Source organism: Protopterus annectens, chromosome 2.part0, assembly GCF_019279795.1.
Source record: "Protopterus annectens isolate FY-2018-M chromosome 2.part0, PAN1.0, whole genome shotgun sequence".
Taxonomy (NCBI): domain Eukaryota; kingdom Metazoa; phylum Chordata; order Ceratodontiformes; family Protopteridae; genus Protopterus; species Protopterus annectens.
The window spans coordinates 108,885,567-108,912,584 of NC_056728.1; positions in this window are offsets into that span (position 1 = coordinate 108,885,567).

Consider the following 27,018-nt stretch of genomic DNA (forward strand, 5'->3'; position numbering starts at 1 on the left):
CAGTTTGCAGTCATCTGCAAACTTTGTTATCCAGAGTCCCTTAGTGTTGGCCTGTACCTCAGAGAAGTAGATGCCAAACAAGAGTGGTCCCAGAACTGAACCCTGAGGTACTCCACTTGTCACTTGTCTGGAGCTGGATTTGGAGTTGGCTACTTTTACATTGTGGGTTCTATCAGTAAGCCAGTTAGCAACCCATTGGGTGATGTAGGGATTAATGCCCAGCTTAGTAAGTTTATCTATGATTCCAGAGTGGGGGATGGTGTCAAAGGCCTTGGCAAGGTCTAGATAGGCTGTGTGGACCACCTTACCCTTGTCCATGGCTCTGGAGACTGATTTGAAGAAGTCAATCAAGTTCAGGAGACAAGATCAGCCCTTTACAAACCCAAACTGGGTGGGGTCTAGTGTTTGAAGGTTGCCAATGTCTTTGTTTATAAGTTCCATGATAATACGCTCATGGCCTTGCAGATAAGGCTTGTCAGACTGATGGGACGGTAGTTTCCAGGATCTAAGGTGGATCCCCCCTTGTGGAGTGAGATAACTGTAGCTGTGCGCCACTCAGTGGGCACGAAACCTGAGGTGAGGCTATGATTAAACATGACACTTAGGTGAGGTGCCAGTTCATATTGTAGTTCATGTAGTACACAGTCCGGGATGTCATCTGGTCCCATGGATGCTGTATTCTTAGCTTTGGAGAGTGCGTTTTTTACCTGTGTGGCCGTTATTACCGGAATTTGGCAATCTTCCAGTATTGAGATGGGCCATTTAGGGGGTGAGAGGGGGGTGAAGTTGGCACTGAATCGATCTGCCAGGATATTGGCAATATCCTTGGGATCAGTATATTTAATGCCATTCTGTTTTAGCTCAGAGCAGATCTGAGCATTGCCATTTAGATTCTTGACATAGTTATAGAATGCCTTGTTGTTTTTGGAATTTTTGGCAATTTTATTTTCGTAACTAGCTTTGGAGGATTTTATGAGAGATCTCAGTTTCTTACTGAGACTGGTAAGGAAGTTTTTTGCATCCTGGGATTTTCCTCTTTTCTGCAACAGTTTCTTCCTTTTGTTGTAAAGTTTGTTTATGGCAGGGGACCACCAGATTGGCTTATTTTTTTTGGATGAGAGCATCTTGGTTCTATTTGGGATGGCACGATTTATGCATGAGTGGATGTGCTCGTACAGTGCCTTAGTGTAGGATTCAGCAGTTGAACTTTCAGCTTCCGTCTGCATAGGTGTCATGAAGTTTGTCACTTCTGACTTGAGTAGCATGAAGTTGGCTTTGGAGAAGTTTTTTATGGAGGTTTCCTTACTGGGGGATGGGGGTGGAATGTGGATGTTAAGGGTGATTAGCTTATGGTCAGACGTGAGTGACTAATGAGGGGGTGACCATAGGTGTGGAGCATCGATTTCCCATGTTGGTAATGACCAGGTCTAGGATATTGGAGCCCCTGGTGGGACTATGGATTAGTTGATCCAGGGCGTTGGAATTTATGAATTCCAAGAACCGTTGGGCAAAGGTGTTGGTACATGAGTAGCTTTCCCAGTTAATGGCAGGGTAGTTAAAATCACCCAGTATTAGGGTGTTTGGTTCTATCTTAATATTTTCCAGTATGTTTAGAAAGGTGTAGTGAGAATCTTGGGGTATGGTGGGGGATCTGTAGCAAGCTACAGTTTGGATTGCAGTCTTACCTAGTGTTAGTTGCACCTGGAGAATTTCAGACACATTGTGTTGGGCAACTAGCCTGGTGGTGTGAATATCCTTGGTGAATATTGACACTCCTCCACCTTTAGTGTTTCGGTCCTGCTTTGGTGGCCGAAAAGTGTGGTAAGAGTTGTAGCCTGGTATTGCAGGGGTGCTGTCTGGAGCCTTGAACCAGGTCTCAGTTACTGCACAGATATCGATGTTCTCCATTTTTAGGAGTGCCTCGAGAGAGAGCATTTTGAGGTTTAGACTTCTAGCATTGAGTAGCATTACCTTCAGATTTTGCATGCTTGTACCTGTTACGGTGGTGGTTTTGTTCTTTGAACTTTGCCTAAAGAAGGCACTATAGGGGTGGCAAGAGCCTTAGCCAGTAACCTGAATCCCAGAGGTGACAGGTGCAGACCATCTCTGGCAAAGCATCGTGGTCTGTCAATCATGTCGTCCCAGGCAGACAGATACTGGATCCCCTTTGAATGACACCAGAAGCTTAGCCAATTGTTGAAGTCAATCATTTTGTCCTTATGTTTTGAAATGCATTGCCTATATTTATTAATACAGCTGTCCTTAAAAGTTTTGCAGTCTTGTGTTAAGCCACAATGCATCTTTTGTAAGTCAGTAGTATTATAAAGTTCTTGGATTTTCATGCTTAATTAACATTTCTGCTATTTCCTTAAATGTCTGTTTTGTTAAATTACATTCTTTTATAAGTGATGTTTTTAAGGCATCTGTCCCTATTTATCTTACCTCTACTGCAACTTTCCAGAATAATTTAGATGGCATGTATTGGATTTCTAAAAAGCAAAAACTGCTTCTTGATAGCTTGGAAACCCAACAAAGTGCTCTTCGTAACATTCATTGTAGGGAATATCTATATAGTACATGGAGTACCACAATTCAGCTCCAAAATCAGAAAAAAACAACTTGTTAAGCACCTTTCTGCCATTAGAAAGGTGATTAACAAAGTGTAGTTAGGTACCTTTGAGGTCTGGTACGCCCTAATTTCACACTAGAGCAGAAACAGCAGCTGCTACAGAACAGCAATGGGTTTTAAAAGCTGTAGTACATGTCACACTGCACACGTGTGTGTGTGTGTGTGTGTGTGTGTGTGTGTGTGTGTGTGTGTGTGTGTGTGTGTGTGTGTGTGTGTGTGTGTGTGTGTGTGTGTGTCTGAAGTGTTTACAGCTTTTAAAGTTATTAGGGGATCAAACATATTCACATCTTGTCACTGTATGTGAGGCTCTACTAACTGTTTTACAGCTTTCAAAAATGTAAAACACTTTGCACACAAAAAAATTATTTTTTTCTCTCTTCTTTTTCATTGTGCCTTTGAGCAGGTAAGGCTCTGTCTGAGACTGGTGGTACATTGCACTTTACATGAACTACAAAGTTGTCGAGATGTAGCTCTTGAGCTTTGTTTTGCTCTCAAAATAAATTCTTTGACTTCCATTTCTTGAACATATCACATGCAGGATTATAATCATGACTCCAGTCATAAGCAGCTTATTTGGTCTTCAAGACAGTGGATGCCAAGAAATTCACTATCTTAGCATCCATATCAAGAACATATAAAGCTGGTGGTGATCAGAGACCTGATCATACCTCTCAACCTCTTTGAGCAAGAAATTTGGATAAAGCCACAAATAATGGAGGGGCAAAAATCAAAAATATGGACAATTATTACTCCTGCAAACCTAGAAAGTTGATGAACTAATATGTTTTGCATTGGCATACATTTTCTGAAGGGTATGAAGCCTGAAACTCAAATGCCTGTCATTATATGCTAACTTCAATCTTCTATGATGAGGCAAAAATCTGGACATTCTGTGAAACTCTGGAGAGTTAAGAGGTATGGACCTGATCATAGTTCTCTGTAGTGCATTGATCTTTATTGGCTCCATTTACTACAGTTACAAAAAAAGTGTAGGAACGCAAACTGTACATAAAAAAGTGTAAGAGCACAAAGTGTTTTAACGGTTTTCAAAGCAGGTAAAGCATTTGCCTCTGTCAAACAGACATCAGACAGTACTGACATGCTTCTGTGTGGCGCTCAGCTAATAGATTTAAAAGCTGTTAAATACTTTGCTCTGCCACACTTCTGGTTTATATATTTGGCAGAGTAAAGCATCTAAAAGCTGTTTTACCTTTTGCCTTTGTTCTTTGTATCACTGTAACACTGTCTGTTGTTAGTCACAGACATGAGATCTAGTTTTAACAGGGCTTAGGTGTGTATAACAAGCTTTTGTTAAGCACCTCTAAGCATCATAATGATTGGGCCGCATTCTAGGATGTTATTAAGAAGTTTATCTTTTTCCAATTTTCCAGAGTGTAATTGTGGTACTCCATGCACTGCATATTTGTTATGATCACAATCCTGTTTTGTATACACTGTAACATTGGTAGATTAGACACTCTAAATTGGCCATAGGTGTGAGATCGTGTGTGAGTGTGTCTGGTGTGAATGAACTACTGTGACAGGCTAGCCACCCAGCAGTGTAAACCTTGGCTCTAGATGATCGTCACTGTTGGTTGAAGTGACACCCTGACCCCATGTGTAAAAATGGAAAAAGACGGGTTGTTGATGGATGGATTTTTACAACAAAAGCAACTAAACCTGCAGGTCCATGATGCCTTACCAAAGGCACTCATCAGTAAAAATGATTATTAAAAATGTATACAATTCTACAATAAATGGTAACCAAAAAAAATAGAATGCAACAATAATTAAAGAATTATAGCAAATAAACAGATTTATTCAAAGTAACTTTTTGAAGCAGTGATCTCAAATGCCCTGGCCCAAGAATTCCAATGTAAGCTTACTACAAAAGTAAAAGTAAAGCCTGCAGGTGTTTTTGGGTCGTACTTCTACTACTGAAACATTCAACAGCCTTGCTTTAAATGAACAAAGGCAGAAAAGTGGGACGTAAATGAAGTTAGTCTTTCATGAGGTCAGAATTCTGTAATTATAAGGACTTACAGAATACTTCATCTATCTGTAAGGTGGCGTACCATCCAGTACTTAGACCATGTTGCAGTTTACTCATTGGGATGAGGGCAATGCAACCATCTAGATGTTTCTATACCAAGCATGCTATTGTTACTACACTCTATACTACATGCAGGCAATGCAAGATATTGTTCCATATCACTGCTGCAATATTCATAACAGATGGAATCACCTGCCAAGGACAGCCCCACAGCTGGTCAGTATACCTCCAATTCCCACTAGTGTCATACAGTTGACATATGCTCCTCATGTCAATGTAGGTCATAAAGGTGATGTACAGATGCTTCATACTCAGAACTTCCTTGCCAGTGGTCCAAACTCCACAGTTGTACATTGGTCTGAAAGACCTTCACTGAGCTAGTTATACAAAGCGTTTGTCAGATAAGTACTCCATTGGGGTTCATTTTCTTTTCTTTCATAGTGCATTTTTAGAATTCATGTCATCCAGGAAATGGAAATGTCAGTGTAGGAGGCAGATTCCTCATAAAGATCATCATGAGATCTTTATTTTGTCTAAGTACATCTCAGGACCACATGGTGCTCTACTTGTCAGGTCTTTGTGCTTTGTGCTGAAGACTCTTTGCAGCCATCTGTCTTCTCTTTCAATTTATCTTGAGAACTATTGTCTCAAATTGTTGGCCCAGGGTAGCATGGCTGAATCCTCCTACCCCCAAGGTACAGTGCATCTTAAGAAAATGGCTAAAAAGTTATAGCCTGATACTGCAGCTGTTCAGCCGCTGCTGGACATCTCTGTTGAGGTGGATGATATGTCTGAGAACCACTCAAAGTTGACGTCAGTTCCCTCTGCCGCAAACCCTTTGGAGGCTGACATGGAACTGCCTTCTTGCACATCCTCCAAGGCTTTGCAAACATCTGATGTAGACATGGAGGGGAAACCACTGCTTATTATATCTGTGGAGCCTAGTGGGATTCCCCAGACCTTAGTTAGAGAAGAGGTGCCTGGTATCCACATTGAGTCAAGGCAGGGTTCTGAGCTGCTATGGTTTGTTAAACCCAAAGTCTTCTTCAGAAAAGACAGAAGACTAAGCATATTTCTCCCACTCTCAAAGATGCTCAGAAGGAGTGGCAGGATTTTACTCAGGGCTTGTTTAATGCACTATTGGCCTTGAGACCACCTCAGAGGGTTTCTTTTCCTGCCCTGTTCCCTTAAAAGATCTAGGGAACCTAATTCCTCTGCTGAGGAATCTGACTCTAATGAGGATTCCCTGGCTAACTCCTCCCACATGCCATCACCCTTGTACAATGGCCATGAAGAGGAAGAGTCCTTAAGTCTTGACACCCCTTTGGAAGAATTGTCCTTTGGGGATACGGTGGTTCATATGATGGAGCATTCTGCTTTCAAGTTTGTGATATCCAGAAAAGATAGTATGAGTTGCCATGGATGGATTTCCCCTAAGCCTTCTGCTGTTCCCCCTGTTTTGGCTTCTCTATTGAATACATTTTCAGCTACTTCTTTGGCTCCTGATTCCCAAACGCCTGTCCCTAAGAAGCCTGACAATTTTTATAAAGACCCTGATGCTTTCAAGTTTCTTTATAAGTGTTCTTTTTCTGACCCAGCTGTGGTTTCTGTTTCTATCGATAAGCCTTCTTGCGGTTTTGCCTTCCTTTAAGCTGCTTTGCTCAGACAAGGATAGCTGAGCTATGGAGAGGCTGGGGAAGAAGGTCTACACTTCTGCCACCTTGACATTTTGTGCCACTAACTATCAAACTCACATAACCAGGTATATGGTATCCCTTTTGCCTCAATTGGGAAGAGTTCTGTCTGACCTGCCTGTTTCTGAGGCTAAGTCGACTGCTGTTTCCTTGGTAGGATCCACATCTCAAGGGCTCATCAGTCTATTAAGTGTAGTTACATTGCTGCTGATGTCTCTTCTAGAGCTGCTGCTTCAGGCTCTGTCATGAAGCAATATTCCTGGCTTTGTTTTCATGCTTTGCCTGATGGCATTAAGGCTAAGCTTTGTGATGCTCCCCTAGATAATCAAAATCTCTTTGGTACTGATATGGTGGGTTTATTTACGAGCTTAAAGGACCAATACAAGGTCATGAAGGACCTTAAACAGATTTTTGTCTTTCCTATTCCTAAGTTTCTGAGGAATTATTTTGCAAAATCTGCCTTTGTTTGTACAAAGCCTTGTCAGCATTCCAAAGGTAATAAAGTCCCTAGGTGTATTTCTTCCTGACAAACCAACTCAGATCCCTAGACTTCAAAAACCCTCCTTTCATGGAAAATCTGCCTCCATCTGACATCCTGCCTTCCATTCCCCTCAGAGTGTCTCTGTCTCTTCCTGTCTGGCAACAGTTTCCGTCAGACTCTTGGGTCCTTTCAATCAACCATCAAACCTACTTCATGGTCTGCAAGTCTCTTCCCCCATTTTTGGTCATTCCTCAAGCCTGTTTGGATCAAATCTCCATTTTTTTCAATGGTGTTGCAGAATTTACTATATCAGGAGATGATTCAACCCATCCCAGAGACCCTAAGGGGCACAGCGATTTATTCCAGGAAATTTCTGGTACCAAAAAGGAGATGTCCTGGAGACTGGTGCTAGACCTTTCCTTTTTTGAATAATTTCCTCAAGGTACTCACCTTCAGGATGTTTTCCCTCCAGACCCTGTTTCCCCATTTCTTTTCTCAGGCCTGCCTAGTTTCCCTGGATCTGAAGGATGCTTACCTTCATATTTCCATTCTTCCTTTCTTCAGGAAGTATTTACATTTCTCTGTTTCTTCCTCTCATTTTCAGTTCTTTGCTTTGCTTTGCCTTTTCATCTTTTCACAGCCCCAAAGGTATTCAATTCACCCTGTGCCTGACTGCAGTCATAGGTTTCTGCTGGCATTAATCTTCATGAGTCTGCCCCCCTCTCTGGATTACATTTTCCTGGGATGCAGAATTCAAGCTGCTCTCATGCTTGCACCTCTGCCTGCTCCGAAGGTACTGTCTCTAACAACTTACTTCCAGACCTTACTTCCAATGTCTCTCATGCCTGACAGAGAATTTCTGAGGGTTCTGAGGTTCATGGCTTTGACCTTTCCTATGCTTCCTTTTGCTAAGCTTCACATGAGGAAGTGGGAGCTGTGGTTGATGTGGCTTCAGCATTGCCACCCAGTGGAGTTTCCAATTCACTTGTTTTCTTGTCTAAAACTCAAGCTTCAGTCTGGATTCAACACATATCTCTCAATCAAGGTGTCCCTTTTCAGCCCTTGTTCCACCTCAGGAGCTCTTTATGGGCACTTCATATCTGGCATGGGGGGGGGGGCTCTGCCAGGCAGTATGAGGGTTCTGGGTCTCTTGCCCCATCACCAGTGACTAGATGACATCAACATCAAAGAAATGTGAGCACTTATCCTTGTTCTTCAGGCCTTTAGTTCCCTTTGGTCCCAAAGCTGTTTAAGGGTCTATACAGACAACACTACAGTTGTATGGTACATCAACAAATGGAGGGGATACATGGTCCTGTCCTCTTTGTAGACTAGCCCAATAGGTCTGGGATCTAGCTATCCAAATGCAGGTATTTCCGCAGACAGTTTACATTCCTTCATGACAAAACCTGGTAATAGAGTCTCTGAGAAGGTCCAGTTTCACCCTCACAAATTGATGCTTCAAAGAGAAGTGTTTCTGACCATTGTTCATTGGTGGGGTATCCCTCAAGTGGATCTGTTTGCCTCCACTCTGAATAGACAGACTTCTCAGTTCTGAATTAGAACCTCATTTCCTCTGGCTTCCTTTATCTCCCCTTCCTCTTCTTCCCAGGTTCCTACACAAGATCAAACAGGACTCTCCAAAAATATTGTTGGTGACTCCCTTTGGGCCTGGACAGCACTGTTTCCCCCTTCTGCTTTATATGGCCAGTGGCAATCATTATGTTACCTCGCCAGCTGGATCATCACACACAACAAGGGGTTTCTCTTTTACCCTCATCTGTCTACTGTTCAATTGATAATTTGGGTATTAGGGTTTTAGTCTCTGGGGAAGTGCTTAAGGTTCTAAGAGAGCTCAGGAAACCTAATATCAGAAAATCATATATATCCAAATGGAAAAAAAAATCTGTTTAGTGTCTTAAACTTCACCAGGATCCCTACTCATTGGGATCCCTTTGGTTCTGTCTTACTTTTGTGAACTGTTCCATGCTGACTTGGCATATTCTTCTGTTAAAGCTCAGTTGTCATCAGTCTCTTCTTTTTGGCCTTTGACTACACTGTTGGACTCTCATTTTGAGGTTAAATAATTCCTGAAAGGTGTCGTCCATATCAGACCTCTAAGAAAGCCCATCCCTCCTTCTTAGAAACTTAACTTTGCTCTTGAGAAATTGACCTAGGTCTCTTTGAGCCTGCTTCTGCTTCTCTGCAGCACTGCATCTGGAAGACTGTTTTACTGGTTGCCCTCATTTCAGTCAAAAGAGTTTCTGAACTCCAAGCCTTGATGGTGGTTTCTCCTTTTTTGATTTTTCATAGGAACAGGCTGTCTCTGCATACTAATCCTTCTTTTATTGCCAAGGTGGTCAATGAGTTGTTCCTTAATCAGTCTATCTAGCTTCTTCCTTTTTCCAATCTACTCAATCTGCTAGTTAGGAGGTTGTACACATATTTGATCTTCACAGACAAATCTGGTATCATTTAGATAAGATGAAGGCCATATGTAAATCTGAGCAATGGTTTGTTTCTTTTCATGTTAGAACATTGGGTTTGGCAATTTCTAATCAAACCATCTCCTGGACTTCAAACGTCATTTCTTTGTATTATTCTTTGCATGGCAAACAGCTTTTAGTCTCTGTTTGGGCCCATTCTACCATGATAGTGGCATCCAATGGGGCTTTCTTCAAGGGTTTGGATACCAGTTCCACCCTTGTAGTTGCTACTTGGTCCTCTGTGTGCACCTTCTGTAAATATTACAGTTGGATGTTGTTTCCAGATCCAGGGCAGGTTTTGCTGAGGCTGTCCTTCATCCTTCTTGCCGTCCTCTTCCAATTCCTTACAGTAGTTTTTGTACTCTTCCATCTTTTAGGAATACTGCATCATTGATATGGAATGACATAGTACAGTTGCTTATGACATCTTCCAAGGGAATACTCTTATCTTAAACATAAACAGCTAAGTCACAATCACTGTAGATGTCCTTCTCTTTGTTGCTGCAGTATTCAGTTCCTCCCTCCTGCCCCCTTTTCTTCCTTTTTTCTTTTGGGAACATCTGCCTGGATGATGGGTCTTTCCTATTCTCCTTAGGTATCCCCTCTTTCCCTGGATGTACATGTGCTCTTTTCTCCTGGTATGGCTTTGTTCTGCTGGAGTACTTCAGTTCTGAGTATGAAGAATCTGAACTTCATCTTTATGCCCTTACCTGACACAGGGAACATATGTCTGATGTAACACACTAGTAGGAATTAAAGACTTTGGTATACTGGCTGGACATAGGGCTATACTTGGCAGGAGATCCCTTTAGTGAAGAATACTTTAAAAGTGAAGAGGACATCTACTGTTATGGTAAGGTTTTATACAGCTGTAGGTTAGTCTTGACCATGATATATTTTCACAGTCTACTCTGCTGATAACTAGTACATTTTAACAAATGGTCACACTTTCCTGAGGGTAAAGGTTACATACTGCAGTGCTAAAATGGCAGAATGGATGTACTCCGATACCTGTTTAATAAACTAACTCTCAACTCTAAGAATGCCATCCATTTGGGAACTTCAGCCAGGAAGCTATTAAGCACTGACACAATCTCCAAATTTCCATTGTCACATGAAAGAGCTGACCATAATCCATGTAAAAATAAAAACACGGTTGATGTCATCTAAGCCCTGCACACAATGCAAGTGGCTACTGTAGGAGATCTTTCCAGCACATCATATTTAACAAGAATGGTTTTAGAAGAGAAAGCTTCCAAGAATCTTTTGTTGACATCTTTTTAAATAACATACATGCTAATAGAAGACTGTTATCTCCAAGTCTAGACAATTTTTACAAGTGTTCTCTTAACAGGCTATAGATCACTGCATGAAAAACTGCAATAAGGACTAGGGGAAAATATCTTGTATTCCAAGAAATAAAAGAAAAAAGAAGAGATAGATGAAAAAGGGGAACATAGACAACCTTCATTATAACCATCAAGGAGCTATTTCTACACTGGCATTCACTCTGGAAAATGTCATACATATCATAGTTAATCGATTATTTTTACTGCATCACTACCATGCTCATAGCAACCTCACCAAAACTAAGAAGTGATGGAGTCGGTATGTTTATTACTGCAAGTCATGTTTTTGAGACAGGAGGGTCGTGTTTGACTGCATGTTTTCCATCCTTTTAGAGAACTGTAGCAACTACTGAGATCTAAACGGCAGAAGGATGACCTGAGGAACACTACCAGCTCCAGCATTGCAATAGTTGAGCACAAAAGACTGGGAGTTTACTGGCTTTCCCATCTTATGGGGACTGAACTGGTCATCCCAGCTGGCCACATTGCTCATGTGTAAGTGGAAGTTGGCATGACAACAAACAGAACCAGGGGTTAGGAGACAGTAACCATTATAGGAGCATGCATAGTCTAGAGTAGAGCATAGAATACACTACAGTAATATGTGTTATGTCACCCACTGGGTGGGGGGGGGGGGGGGTAAGAATCTAACCACAAACTGATATCTGCCAGTATGATGACTCCCTTGGAAGGGAGGGACAATTTTCTGGAGACAATAGGAGGGACGAATCAGGAAATAAAATAGTTGAATTGCACTAGCTTTGTACATAGCATATGTGACGAAGAATATTAATATTTATGATAGAATGGACTGTATAACATGTCAGTTGCCTTAAACAACTAAGTCACAGTCACTGTTTGCTGATGTAAGTTGTTAAAGTATAAAATTACCATTTTCATATTAGCTGCTTCTTGGTAAGAATCAAACCTGTATTACAACAGAATCCTGCCACAATCACATCAACATTTTTGTCATGTTCTCTCAAGACTTAAACAAATGTCATATAAATAAATAAATACATACATACATACATACATACATACATTCAGCTGATTGAGTACAGTTGTTTCAATATATTATCAGGCCATAGATGACCCACCTTACTTATTAGTGACCTCTCCCCCAGGGTATCCAAATCAGAGGCTTCCACAAATGAATTGGCAAGTTAAAAAATACTGGTATGCTTTTAGGACCCATATTTTTTAGAGAATGGTGCCGAAACATCTCTACAGAGCAGGCCAACTTAAACGACAGAAACAATTACTGTTAAAATGCAATGATCTCACCAGCTTAGTAGTTTTAACACACAGTCAGAGTCGCCCACCTCAGGAACAAAGACTAACAGTACTGGTTGTGTGTTTTAGACAAAAATGCTGCTGAGCAGCAACAAATATTAAAAGATACATGAATTCTGAAAAAAAATAGAAATACCAATCATCAGACCTACTGATGAAATCAATAAGAATATATATTTTTAGTTATTTAAAGTTACAATGATGATGATGATTATGATAAAATCTGTGAATTTCTAAAGGAAAACTTCAATTTTCCTTTTGGATGCTCCTGTACCCAAATCCTCCAAACCAGTACTCTCAAAACAGTAAATCACATTTGCTGGCTTATTTTTTTTTAATGCGATCATGTATCTTTATGTGCAATTATATTTTCTGACACTTGAAATATTTTTTCATCTTTAACCAGAGCACTCGCTTCTCCATTCCTATGAGCATTGCAGAGATGATGCTTAAGTGAAGAGTCAGGTGAAACCTTGTAAAGTTGGACTACAGTGCTCATCAACCAAGTTTCAGTTTTGAAATCCAGGATAAAAGAATGAAATCAGATCTATGAAAATAACAGTTTCATTAGTGATACAGTTAGTTAGCATAACAACATTCTCATCTGACAAGTCTCCTGAGGTTGCCCAACTGTCTTTTCCTTTAAGGTATCTTATGAATCAGCAAAAGTTTGGAGAATCCCTTCAAAGAATTATTCTATTCCTTAGATGATTCTACCCAATACTACCTTAGACATTTCCCTCAACCATTCCCCTTTTTATAGGCTGGTCAAATGACAGTTTTCAGCTATGACCTACTCCAGAAGGATACAGGCCAAAGATTGAGAGTACAGTCACTTAGTTTACATCAGTGTTCATAGGCAGTCACAGAACATGCATGCAATATTTGCAGAGATATACAGAGAGGCCTAATTGTTCTAGAATGATTAATGACAATTACAAATTGCCAAGTTGTATGGTGTTATCATGAGGAGTGTTAGTGATGGTGAAGATTGTTGAAATATTTACACTGCAGCCGGTCAGACAGGTGTGATTTTAATGGTATGTTTCACTGATTGCAGATTGTCTCTAGTACATCCACATTTCAGTTACTGTATGCCTACTGTAACTTTAAGCTTTATTTTTTCCTCTGTTGGATAAAATTGACTGTTTTGTAAGGGAAGCATTTCTCTCTAACCCTCTGCTGAAAAGGGACTATCAAGCCCAGTTGAAATACCCTGGTGAAAAAATGCAATAAATAAATAATACAGAGATGCATGGATATAGGTTGCTTTGGAGCTAATTTGCACCCGTTATGCTCATAGGTTCCAAATGATAGGTGTTAGTTTATGCAAAGACTTCTCAATAGAAATGACTGTAAAATGTGAGCATTGTAGGTTAACAGCATGATAGTCTCTATTTCTGAGTGAGAACAGCTAATGCTGATAGAGAATAGCTAACAAATAGAGGGCAGACATTTATTGTTAGAAATGGGGTGTGGATGATCTGAGATAAATGACAGGTGCTGGTTTATGAAATTCCTTCTGAGAAGAGTTGACCAAAAAATGCAAGCATTGCATATTAATGGCATTTCAGTCCCAGTTCCTGAGTGAGAGGAGCTTATTCTGATAAAGAACAGCCGACCAAATGGAGGACAGAAATTTATTGCTATAAAATGGGATTAGGTGAGCTGAGATAAATTTGGTGGGCACTTGTAAAAGAAGATGCAGTGAATTGCAGTGGGGCAGATGTGCTTATGTAGGATGGGGATAATGACTCTACATTCCATTCATTAGATGACTGAAAAAAAACTACACATAAAGATATATGGGTGTAATTTTCAAAAAAAAAAAAAGCGAGTAAATGTGATCTAAATTCAACTGATTGTACATTACCAGAGTTTGTTTCTGTGTGAGATTGCAAGACAATGGAGAGTGGGGGATATGCCCTTTTCCCACTGTAGTGTGATCTCAGAATTGGTATATATAAGTATCATGGGGTGTGGGGTGTGCAGGAGGGGGATCTTCCCCTTTGCAAAACAATGTGTTTACTCTGCTTTTTAAAAAAAATATTGAGTTTCATGAATTGTTAATTTTGTTAAATTTCATTTTACTAAATATTAGAAAGTGTCATATAGATAGATAGATAGATAGATAGATAGATAGATAGATAGATAGATAGATAGATAGATATAGATATACGGTTTGTGGTAAAATTTTCATTTGGCCAACTGGAAAATGATGAAGCCAAATTGATCATGCATTTTATATGTGGACTGCATTACCCATTGTTAAAGCCCTTATTAGTGTTTGTGGAAGGGATTCAACATGGAGGACAGGTTTGCTCCCCCACCCCACCCCGAATCCAGGTTACAGCTCATTCTGGTGTTTCAACTGAAAAGGCTTCAAAATACTGCGCTGCTTAGTTTAGCTGTTGACAAAATGACTGTATATGAGTGGACAGTTTGTATTACTGGTGGTCTTCCTAAGCAATTTGGGGTGTAGTAGTAAGTAGGAGGAAAAGGATTTGGGTGGCATTTCAGTGAAAAGCTTGGAGACAGAACTGCCTGAGATGTAGTTGAATTCAAATGCTTGACAACCAAGTTGATGGAGGAGTAGTTTTGAGAGTGGTTATTTGTCTGTTTTTGGGATTAAAAGGCAAGATCCTTTAGAATGGGCTTCAGAAGAACCGATATTTACAGACATGGACTGCCCAGAGTAAAAAGTTAACAGTAGGACATGTGAACTTCTCGCATAAGGTCATTGCAAGATTGGTGGAGGACCTGTCTTCAAATATGAAAGATAATCTTTGTAGAAGACAAGAGCATTGTCAGTTCTTCAGCTGGGCACTTGATGACAATATTAATGTTCAGGCACTGCTCAGCTGGCTATATTTGTATGAAGAGTTACAACGTCTTTTGATGTGATAGAAGAACTGTCTGTGCATTGAAGGGCAGGACACAACAAAAGAAAAGGACATTTTTGTACAAGTAGAACAGGTACTGGAGAAAATGAAGCTCAGTGAAGCAAAACTCTGCGGGGCTTCAACTGAAGGTGCTCCATCCATGATGAGGAATCAAACTGGACTTGTAACTTCAATAATGAAGTCATCGCCACAGGAACTCATGGCATGTCAATGCAGAATTCCTCAAGGGAACCTGTGTGTCAAAACACATGAAATGAAGGAGCCAATGGAAAAGGTCGTTCAAACTGTTAACTTAATAAGATCAAGGGGTCTTAATCACTGGCCATTTAAAGCCTTTCTTGAAGAAGCAGATTTACAGCATGATGATGTGATTTACTTCTGTCATGTTCAGTGACTGAGCAGGGCAGCAACATTAGGCAGATTTTGGTCATTGCATGACAAAATAAAATTCTTCATGATCGATAAAGATAAAGATGCCATGTTCATGTGACCTGGCTTTTCTTGTAGACATTACAAACTTGTTGGCAGACTTAAATATGAAACTACAGGGGGAGGGATCAGCTGGTTAACAGACTATATGAACATGTTATCACACTCATTCAGAAGATGCAGATGCATTTGTCCAAGCAGAAGCTCAATTCTAAGCACAAGACCTGCTGATACAGTCAACTATACAAAATACTGGGACCTACTATCAAAGCTTGTTCAAGAATGCAAGCCTAAATATCAGGATTTCCATAAACACCATATTAAGATGAAGATTTTTGAAGACTGTGTGATGCCCGTGCCCTGGCCCAGCAATCAAGGAGCCTCAATCCTCACCACTAACACCAGCAAGGGGCATCCCATATAGGTGGAAAGGATAACACATACACACAGTAAAGTGCAATTTCCCTTAAGAGCACACAGAGATCACAGTCAGTCTGGGGCTGGTTGCTCCCTTGCTCTCCAGGTCCCCAATAAGACTCCCCACTGGCACAGCTATAGGGTCCAGATCTCAGCTCAGTGGGCAAGCTAAAATCCTCAGCACCCTTTCTGTCCAACCAGTGCTTTGTGTCCCTGCCCAAGTAGCTGACAGACACACACACACACACACACACACACACACACACACACACACACACACACACACACACACACACACACACACACACATTTTCAGAAGAGTTTATATAACCACACAGACACTCCTGGGTAAGGCTGGCACAGGTTCTCCAGCTGTGCCCCTTATTCCCAGATTATATGGTAGTGCCAGCTGCCACCACCCACTAATATTTATCAGCTACTCAAAGGCCCTTTAAAGGGTGTCCAATTATTACTGTGCAATATTATTATCCAATTAGTAGTATAGCCCAGGGCAAAAAAGAGTGGTTTTGTACAATTTTACCCAAAGGCATGCAAGTACTCTAAAGAGCTTAAAGTATCTCTACAAAAACAGCCACAGTTGAAAGGGTTTTCAAATATTTAACAACAGATAGTCAAAACACAAGACAATACTGTTTACTATACAGTGCCAGTCAAGAGTTCAGAGATCACAGAGAAATACTTAAAATAATTCAGAAGTACAGTTCTGACATCACAGAAAAACACTTAGTCTAATCTTCTAGTTTCTAGCTATTTGTAAGAGAAAAACACAAGTCTAAGATAAACTTACATATAGAGCAAGACAGTGCTGATGATTTGGATGGTCAAGACAAAAATGCTTAATGCTTTCTGATTCTCTCTGTTTTTAAAATCACATTCCTGGTTCACATTACATCATTCTACACACTTCTCTGGGTTCCCAGGCTAACAGAAACTATATTTACATTCTTCACCTCTGGACAGAAACCAGAGCAATAAAGGACATCTGTGCATGCAAATTCTGGCCATTAACTCTGGCCTTACAACAATAGGCAGGATGCCTCACTTCAGACTTACTGACTCCGAGTTTTAACATCAAGGGGTCACAACATGCTTTACTTGGTCAGTAGAGTGTACTGTTGTTACATTTTTTCAGTTCCACATGTAACACTATTTTTACCACTTAAGACAACAAGCCTGTGGTTTACATTAATATTTACAGATGACAGAATTCTCTCCAAAATTCTATCTGGTTAGGCTGGCAGCCTTCATCTATCTTCACCCAACCTTCACATACCCCCCCCCCTCCCCGGAGAAGTCAAGCTAATTTTTCAAGTGACCCTTGAAAAATGCTGCTGAGGGAGTTAGGTCTATCTGAGTATACCTTACCTGGTTCCCTGTCTTGAGACCCCATCTACATTGGCATTGCTAACCCACGGCGGTGCTGCATGGACATATCATATGCTTGCAACCCCAGGCTCCATCTTAGCAACTTGGCATTTTGCTGGCTGGCTCTGTTTAAACATGTTAGGGGGTTATGATCTGTCATAACAGTGAATTTCCTGCCATATAGATAATTCTGAAGTTTCTGCAGTGCCCACACTATGGCTAGACATTTCTTTTCTACAGCTGCATAGCATTCCTCCGTGGGTTGGAGCCTACAACTGAGATAAATCACTGTGTGCTCTTCTCCCTCTGAAGAAATCTGGCTAAGTACAGCCCCCACCCCATGGTTTGAAGCATCCACCTGCTCAAGAAATTTGTTGCTATAATCTGGACTGGCTAACACAGGAGGTCTTCCCAAAGCTTCTTTAAGCTTCTGGACTGCCTGCTCACATGCTGGGTTCCCCACTACCTTATCTGTCCTTTTCTCCCTTCTCAGGTCTGTGAGGGAAACAGCTATGGTACTATAACTGGGGATGAACTTTCTGTAATACCCTGCTGTCCCTAAAAATGCCCTCACTTGCTTTTTGATAACAGGTGCAGGCCATGCCTGAATGGCTTCCGCTTTGGCAGGTTCTGGCCATATCTTACCACTCCCCACTCTATATCCTAGATAGGAGACCTCTGCCATACCCACCTGACATTTGCTTGGCTTAATGGTCAACCCTGCCCTCTGTAGTCTGCCCAGCACCTCCCTGACATGCTGAAGGTGCTCTGGCCAGGAACGGCTTTAGAAGGCAATATCATCTAGGTAAGCAAGGGCAAACCCTCCTGCTCATGCTAGGATATGATATGCCAGCCTCTGTAAAGTTGCTGGGACATTCTTCATCCCAAAGGGCATCTTGGTAAACTCATAGAAGCCAAAAGGAGTCACTTCTCTCTAGCACTGTGAGTCAAGGGCACCTGCCAATAACCCTTGGTAAGATCAATGGTTGTAAGATACTCAGCCCCACCCAGCTGCTCTAGGGCCTGATCTGTCTTAGGCATGGGGTAAGCATCTGACTCTGTGTGACTATTTAATTTCCTGTAGTCCACAAAGAACTTGGTGCTGCCATCCTTCTTTGGCACTAGCACCACTGTGGAGGTCCAGGGATTGTTGGACGCTTGAATCACCCCTAGTTCCAACATCTCCTGTACCTCCTCCCTCAGTGTCTGTTTGACTCTCTCAGGCACTCTACAAGGGGCCTGCCTAATAGGCCTTTGGGGTCTTGTATCCACCTGGTGTTGCCCTAGGTGGATGCACCCTGGTTTCCCAGTGAACATGTCCCCAAATTCCTGCAGCACTGCTCAGATTTCTCGAACCTGGGTAGGAGATAACTGCGGGGACATTGCTACCCCTTCCACTGAGGGGTTGGCCCAAGCCTCACTGAGGAGATCAGTCCCCAGATCTCCCTCTGACTCCTCCTGCAGTCCACTGCAAATGCTCAGCACAAGGGCCTCCCTATCATGGTAAGGTTTCATCATGTTAACATGGTACAATTTGTGCCCCTGCCTTCTGCCTAGCAGTTCCACCATGTGATTAACATCACTTTCCTTTCTTACCACCTTCTAGGGTCCCTCCCAACCTGCTTGCAGCTTGTTGTGTCTGACAGGAATGAGAACCATTACCTGCTGCCCCACAACATACTCTCTAGCTTGAGCATTCCTATCATACCACACCTTTTTCTGTTGTTGAGCTTCTGCCAGGTTCTCCTGGGCCAAGCCCATAAGTTCCCTGAGCCTTGTCCTGAGGTTTAGGATGTATGCCACAACAGACTTCTTGTGAGACTCACACTCACCTTCCCACTCATCTTGAATTAAATCTAGAGGTCCCCTCACCCTATGCCCATACAGCAACTCAAAGGGTGAAAAAACTGTGGATTCCTGGGGAACCTCTCTGTAAGTAAACAACAGATGGGGAAAATATTTCTCCCACTCCCTTTTAAACTGATCTGCAAATGCCTGTAGCATGGACTTGATTGTAGAGTTTAACCTTTCAACAAGACCATTAGTCTGGGGGATGGTAGGGGTGGTCTTCATGTGCTTCACCCCACAGGACTTCCACAGACAAGCCAGCAGGTCTGACATGAAATTGGCACCTCTGTCAGTCAGTATTCCTTTTGGGAAACTTACCCTGCTGAAAATCTCTAACAAAGCATTTGCCATCTTCTCTGCCTCAGTGGAGGACAAAGCCACTGCCTCAGGGTATAGTATAGCATAATCCACTACCACTAGGATATACTTTTTCCCTGGGATCTTGGGGTACTCAGAGGACCCACAATATCCATAGCTACCCTCTGGAATGGCTCATCAATCAAAGGCAAAGGCATCAAAAGAGCTCTCACCTTGTCTCCTGCCTTGCCTACCTTTTGGCACTGCTCACAGGTCCTGCAGTACCCTGTTACATCTCTGGAAATTCCAGGCCAATAGAAGTTCTGCATAATATGCCTCTTTTTATGTTTTATGCCCGTATGACCTGCTAAGGGAATATCATGGGCTATGGCTATAAGCGCAAGATGGTAGGCTTTAGGCACTACCAACTACTGTACTCTCTCACTTTCTAGCCCTCCCTCAGGAGTCCACTCTCTGTATAGTAACCCTTTGTTCCAGTATACAGATTCCCCCTTTCCTTGAGAATCAGGTGCCTCCCTAGCTACCTGCCTCAAGCCTTGCAATGTAGGGTCTGAGAGCTGAGCCTGTCTCAACTCTCTACTTGTAACCCTTTACAGCTCCCCTTCCACAGGAAGTCCGGCATCCTCGGATAGTGGTGCCTCACCATCAGCCTGGGTACTACTACTCACCTCTACCTTTGCAGTCACTCTGTCCAAGGGACCATCAGTACCCCCAATCAGCTGTGGCTCACCTTCATTCTCACTGCTACAGGGTAGCTTCCTCACTGAAGTAACCACCTCACCAGTCCTGACTGCAAGTATGCAGTCTGTCTGGGTCACCCCCAGGCTACCAGACATACCTGCTTGTCTCCAAGCTTGACTGCGTGTAACTGCACAAGCACAGGCTACTGCACTATCAGAACATCTGCAGGTATATCCTCAAACACACCTACTTGCTGGCTTCCTTTTCCACCCTCCCAGTCAAGGTGAACCCTAGCCAAAGGTATTTGGAATGGGATCCCTCCTAAAGCCCTGACTGGAGTAGACTGCCCAAACAAGTAGTGCTCCTCTGTAACCATTGCAGGCTTTACAATGGTTATATCAGAGGCTGTGTCTCTCTTGGCAATGGCCTCTTTGCCATTCACTACAATAGGATGTAACCTCTGGTGGTAGTTTGGTACCTTTGCTGTCCCAAGACAACCTATATTGGCATTTTGTCTATCCCACCTACTGGCTCTCTCACCATTTGTTCCTCATCTTGCCTCTGTGGACACCTGTATGCCACATGGTCCCACTGGTTGCATTCAAAACATTTAACCCTAGCTTCTGGACATGTACCTGGACTAGTGGCTTCCCCTGCTACTGGCAGATTCTGTTGGGGCAGTCTGTGCTGCCCACCATGGGTTTCTTTAAATCCATGAGCAGTACTGGGGGTCCCTTTCCTGTGCAGGGCTGCCCTGCTTGCCAGGTATAGGTCTTTCTTCTTCCCTAACTCATCTGAAGTAGCGCATTGTCTATCAGCTAACCAGATCCTCATGTCCTCAGGTAAAGTGCTAAGGACTTGTTCCCTTACCAAAATGTATGTCAGCCCTTCAAAAGTGGTGACCTGACATCCACTCACCCACCTATGAGAATAAGTGCTCAGTTTAGCTACATATTCGCACACACTTTCATCTGCATTTTGTCTATGCTCACAAAACTTTTTCCTATACATTTCAGGTGTTAGTTAAACAATTCTAACAAGTGATTTTTAACAGCAGTATAATCAAAACATGCAACATCAGACATTTTTGACAAAACAGTTTCAGCTTTACCATGGAGTAAGGGGGTCAGAAACCATACCCAGAGCCTTTGGTCAACACTATACTGTTTGCATATCCTCTCAAACATATGAATGAAACTATCAAAATTATCCCACTCTTTAAACTGCAGAAGACATTTACTGACCTGTTGTGCTTCTGGGGTCCAGTTACTCCCTTCCCCATTACCTCCATGACTCTGGCGAAGAGTCAGCATCTCCTTCTCATGCTGTGTCTGCCTCTCCTTTTCCTCAGCTTCCAGGCATAGCAGTTTCTCATTCTCCTCAGCCTGCAAATGTCACAGTCTGTCATTGTCCTTACTCTCTAGATGCCTCAGTCTCTCAGTTGTTTCTATTTCCACAAGCCTGGCCTCCAACTCAAACCTCTTTAGCTCCAGATGGATTTTAAGTCCTCTGCAGAAAGGTTGAGCTGTCCATTCTCCAAGGGTATTATATCTCCACTGCCAGTCTGATTGTCCTCCTGGCTGCTGTTTGCTGATGCAGCTGTAACCAAGGCTGCAATCAGGTCTGCCTTAGTCAGGTTTCCATGCATCAGTCCTCTAGCCTGGCACATTTCCGCCAGCTGGCTCCTTGTCAGCTTTCCATACTTCTCTGCTGACATGCTGCCTGCTCACCCTGACTAACTAAGCTAACAAAAGAAATAAAACAATTGTGATCTGAACTCTGAGTATTCACTGCATGACTGATTTAGAGTGCAAAACTTCTTCAGAGCTCACTGTACACAAGCTACAGGAATTCACTCTACCCACACCACTACAAGCCAATTAGTATTTGCTGACCAATTAATATGTGGTGTGGATATCCCACCACTGCCAAGCAATTAATATGTGACACCTGTGCCATGGCCCAGCAACCAAGGAGCCTCAATCCTCACCACTAACACCAGTGAGGGGTGTCTCATATAGGAGGAAAGGATAACAAATGCACACAGTAAAGTGAAATTTCCCTTAAGAGCACACAGAGATCACAGTCAGTCCATGGCTGGTCTCTCCCTTGCTCTCCAGGTCCCCAATAATACTCCCCACTGGCACAGCTATAGGGTCCAGATCTCAGCCTAGTGGGCAAGCTAAAACCTCCAGCACTCTCTCTGTCTAACCAGTGCTTCGTGTTCCTGCCCAAGTAGCTGACACACACACACACACACACACACACACACACACACACACACACACACACACACACACACACACACACACACACACACACACACACACACACACACACTTTGAGAAGAGTTTATATAACCACACAGAAACTCCAGGGGAAGGCTGGCACGGGTTTTCCAGTTGTGCCCCTTTTTCCCCAGATTATACGGTAGTACCAGCTGCCACCACCCACTAATATTTATCAGCTACTCAAAGGCCCTTAAAAGGGTGCCCAATTATTACTGTGCAATATTATTATCCAATTGGTAGTATAGCCCAGGGCTAAAGCTATTAGAGTGGCTTTGTCCAATTTTACCCAAAGGCATGCAAATACTCTAAAGAATTTAAAGTATCTCTACAAAAACAGCCACAGTTGAAAGGGTTTAAAAATATTTAATAACAAACAGTCAAAACACAAGACAATAGTTTTTACTACACAGTACTAGCCAAGAGTTCAGTGATCACAGAGAAATACTTAAAATAATTCAGTATTACAGTTCTGACATCACAGAAAAACACTTAGTCTAATCTTTCTAGTTTCTAGCTATTTCTAAGAGAAAAACACAAGTCTAAGATAAACTTACATATAGAGCAAGACAGTGCTGATGAGTCGGATGGTCAAGACAAAAATGCTTAATGCTCTCTGATTCTCTCTGTTTTTAAAATCACATTCCTGGTTCACATTACATCATTCTACACACTTCCATGGGTTCCCAGGCTAACAGAAACTACATTTACATTCTTCACCTCTGAGCAGAAACCAGAGCAATAAAGGACATTTATGCATGCAAATTCTGGCCATTAACTCTGGCCTTACAGCAATAGGCAGGATGCCTCACTTCAGACTGACTGACTACGAGTTTTAACATCAAAGGGTCACAACATGCTATACTTGGTCAGAATAATGCACTGTTGTTACCATTTTTTTTCAGTTCCACATGTAGCATTACTTTTACCATTTAACACAACAAGCCTGTGATTTCCATTAATATCTACATATGACAGAATTATCTCCAAAATTCTATCTGGCTAGGCTGGCAGCCTTCATCTGTCTTCATCCTATCTTCACAGACAGTTTTGCAGCTTATCCTTGCACTGCTCTTGATAACATGAAGTTGGAATTTCATTGAGTTTCACAACAGTGACTTAAACAGAGCATTCACAGAGAACAGTATCCTCAATTTCTGCAGTAATTATATTTCTGCAGAAACTTATCCAAGTATCATAGAAAATGCCATGACATTTACTGCACATTTGATCAGCACATACAGTTGTGAACAACTTTTCTCTAGAATGAAGAGTGTGAAAAGTAAATCGAGATCTACTATCACAGATGCACATCTGGCAGATGCACTCTGTATTGCCAGATCAACATTTGGTGCAGACATCGACCACTTGTGCAAAAACAAGCAATGTTAGAAATCCCATTAACTGATTTTACAGGTCACATCTAAAAATGCATTTTACTTCTGTACTGTCACACATCTTGATTTGGAGAGTTATGTCAGATGTATTTACACCAGTATTTGTTGTAGAAAGGATACTTGAAAAAAATACTTTCACATGTATCTGCACTGTTGTAGCAAGGATTTGCACCACTATAGTTGTACTGTTGTAGAGGATACTTAAAATATGTTTGTGCATTTGCACCTTTACATTTGCACTATCGTAGCAAGGGTAATATTTGTTTAATGTTTTCTTGTTAGTTGCAAGTTGCATAACAGAAAACAAAAAAATTAACCTGAAACAACCAGAGTTGTCATCTGTTTTTTTTTTTCCCATGACTGGGCAGCACGTTTGACTGTGTGTGTGTGTGTGTGTGTGGTGGGGGGGGGGGGGTATACAGACCAGAAACATCTTCAGTTATAGTAATATGGTATGCCAAACCTTGTCAAGTCTGGCAAGTTGCCCCCAAACTAAAAAGGCTGGACACACCTGATCTAAACTCTTTCTTGTCAGCTGTCAACATGTCTTACTTCTTCACATTGTTGGGCCTGATTCCAAAAGACTTGTTGTCGGTGCAAGTGACCCCTTACAGTGTCAGCAGGTCTTTTGGAATCTGGTCCCCGCTGTAAGTCTGTTTATAGATAGGCCTTAGAGCTAAGTAGGTCACTTATACTGAAAGCAAATTTTTTTTGTGTTTGACGTACACTTTCACTGACAGCAACTGTTTTGGAATCTGGCCCATTGTCTCAAACCATATAAAAAGAAATTGATGCAGTCCTTTATAAACATTATTTATTAGTTACACTAGTAAAACAATAGGTCGATCACTTAAAAAATGCACTTTTGAAACAGTGGACCATTTTAATATGCTATTTTTGAATATAATGGCTAAACCGATACCAAAAATGAATAACTTTATACCTTGTATATCTATATAAACAGAGTATTCTAACGTATATAATACATCTACATTGCAATGAAAATTTGCAAAATGCAATATTTATTTAACTATGTCTAACAAATTGTTACATCCAAACATTCTGCATTTTGCATTAGGAAACAGCATGTTGTAATACATTTTAAGTCCATTTTATGTACTTACAGATGTGTAATTACCATTTAAGAAATGCATTTTTACTTTAACAGTTTTTTGCAGATTTATTTTATGAAAATGTAGTTGAGAATAAGAAATGAGCAGAATTATTCTAAAACAGAAGGGTCAGTGTTTTGAAAAATGAAGAAGGAAATGTGTTTTGTGTGTGTGTGTGTGTGTGTGTGTGTGTGTGTGTGTGTGTGTGTGTGTGTGCGTGTGTGCGTGTGTGTGTGTGCATGTGTGTGCGTGTGTGTGCGTGTGTGCGTGTGTGTGTGTGTGTGTGTGTGTGTGTGTTAATACAGCTTTAACATTCTTGGACAAGCAGCAAATTGGTTTGGTTTTTGTAGGTCCTTTTTATTTTTTGAAATCACTACACTTTGTTAATTTGAAATCCCATTCTAGGTAAAAATCAAGTAACCTTGGCAGACCCTTGGAAGAACACCCACAGTTAACTTTGCTTCAACTTATTATATGTATTTATTTTACTCTGGAGACTAAGAAAACCTAAACAAAAACATGGCAGCTGGTTGGGCCTCATTTGAAGAAAGAATAGCATTAGTGAAGGCAGAGTGCTCTGCACGCTACAAGGACAAATTTGTGTTTAAGTTTTTTACATGGCTTGGTTAAAATAAATTTTATTAACATGAAAGATTGAGAAATTAGTATTTTTTACATTTCTCTTCAGTGAAAGTCAACAAAAGGCTCACCATTCACATGCACTGATACTCAAATAAGGGCTTTAATGCTGCACTACTCCTGACATACCCCTTTTACGATATGCTATACATACTATAAATCTGAAAATATTGACTGCAAGGTTAAAATCGTATAATTTTTAAGAATTATCAAGCAGGCTTACTTATCTTTATATTTTTAACACCTTTATTAAATCATCACTTAAGACACAGGCACATATACATTAATGGAAAACATTTATTTAATTTGTATGCATTATACATTACATAAATACATACACTTTAGTCATAGGTGACTCTGTAGTCAGGCACACTGATGTCCCACTCACGAGGCTGAACAAGGAGAAAATTACAGTCAGCTGCCTGTCAGGTGCCAGGATCCGCCACAAAATGCATGCACTCAAGTCACTTCACAGCAAGTACAAATATGACTCTGTCATTGTCCATGTTGGAGTGTTTGATTTGAGACGTACCTCCCTGGACTACATGAAAAGAGACATGGAAGAGCTCTCGGATCATGTGGCCCAGGCAAGTATGACCCTAGCCCTGAGTAGCATCCTACCTTCGCCCAGAATGATACCACAGTATAAGGACAAAATGATTGACTTCAACAATTGGCTAAGCTTCAAGTGTCATTCAAAGGGGATCCAGTATCTGTCTGCCTGGGACGACATGATCGACAAACCACGATGCTTTGCCAAAGATGGTCTGCACCTGTCGCCCCTGGGATTCAGGTTACTGGCTGAAGCTCTTTCTACCCCTATAGTGCCTTTTTTAGTAACTGAAACCTGGTTCAAGGCTCCTGAGAGCACCCCAGCGCTTCCAGGCTATACCTTGTATCATGCTTTTCGGCCCCAAAACTCGGGCCAAACCAAAAATGGAGGGGGGGGTGTCCATATTCATCAAGGACACCCACACCTCCAGGTTAGTGGCAACACATGAAGCATCAGAGACCATCCAGGTGCAACTAACCATAGGCAAAACTGCTATACAACTGGTAGCATGTTACAGACCACCCACCCAATCTCAGGAACCCCATTCAGCCTTCCTGAAGACATTGGAGGATATGAATGTCTCACCAAACACCATCATATTGGGAGACTTCAACTACCCTAACATAGACTGGGTGCATTATTCTAGCCCTAACACCCTAGCCTAAAGGTTCCTGGAATTCATAAATTCAAATGCAATGGAACAGCTAGTCACCTCTCCCACAAGGGGAGATAATATACTTGACCTGATCATCACAAACATGGGGACAAAGTGCTCCACACCAGAAGTATACCCCTCACTAGTGAGATATGACCACAAACTAATCACCCTGGATATACATATCCCACCTCCACCCCCAACACAAAAGACTACAGTGAGAAACTTCTCAAAGGCTGACTTTACACTTCTTAAGACTGAGATGGTATCCTTTAAGCCTACTGGGGCTTTCTATGGACATCTCCAAGAATGCATGGATCATGCAATCCCAAATAAAACCAAGAACCTCTCCACCAAGGGTAGGTGTCCTGTCTGGTGGACCCCAGCCATAAACAAATTGTATA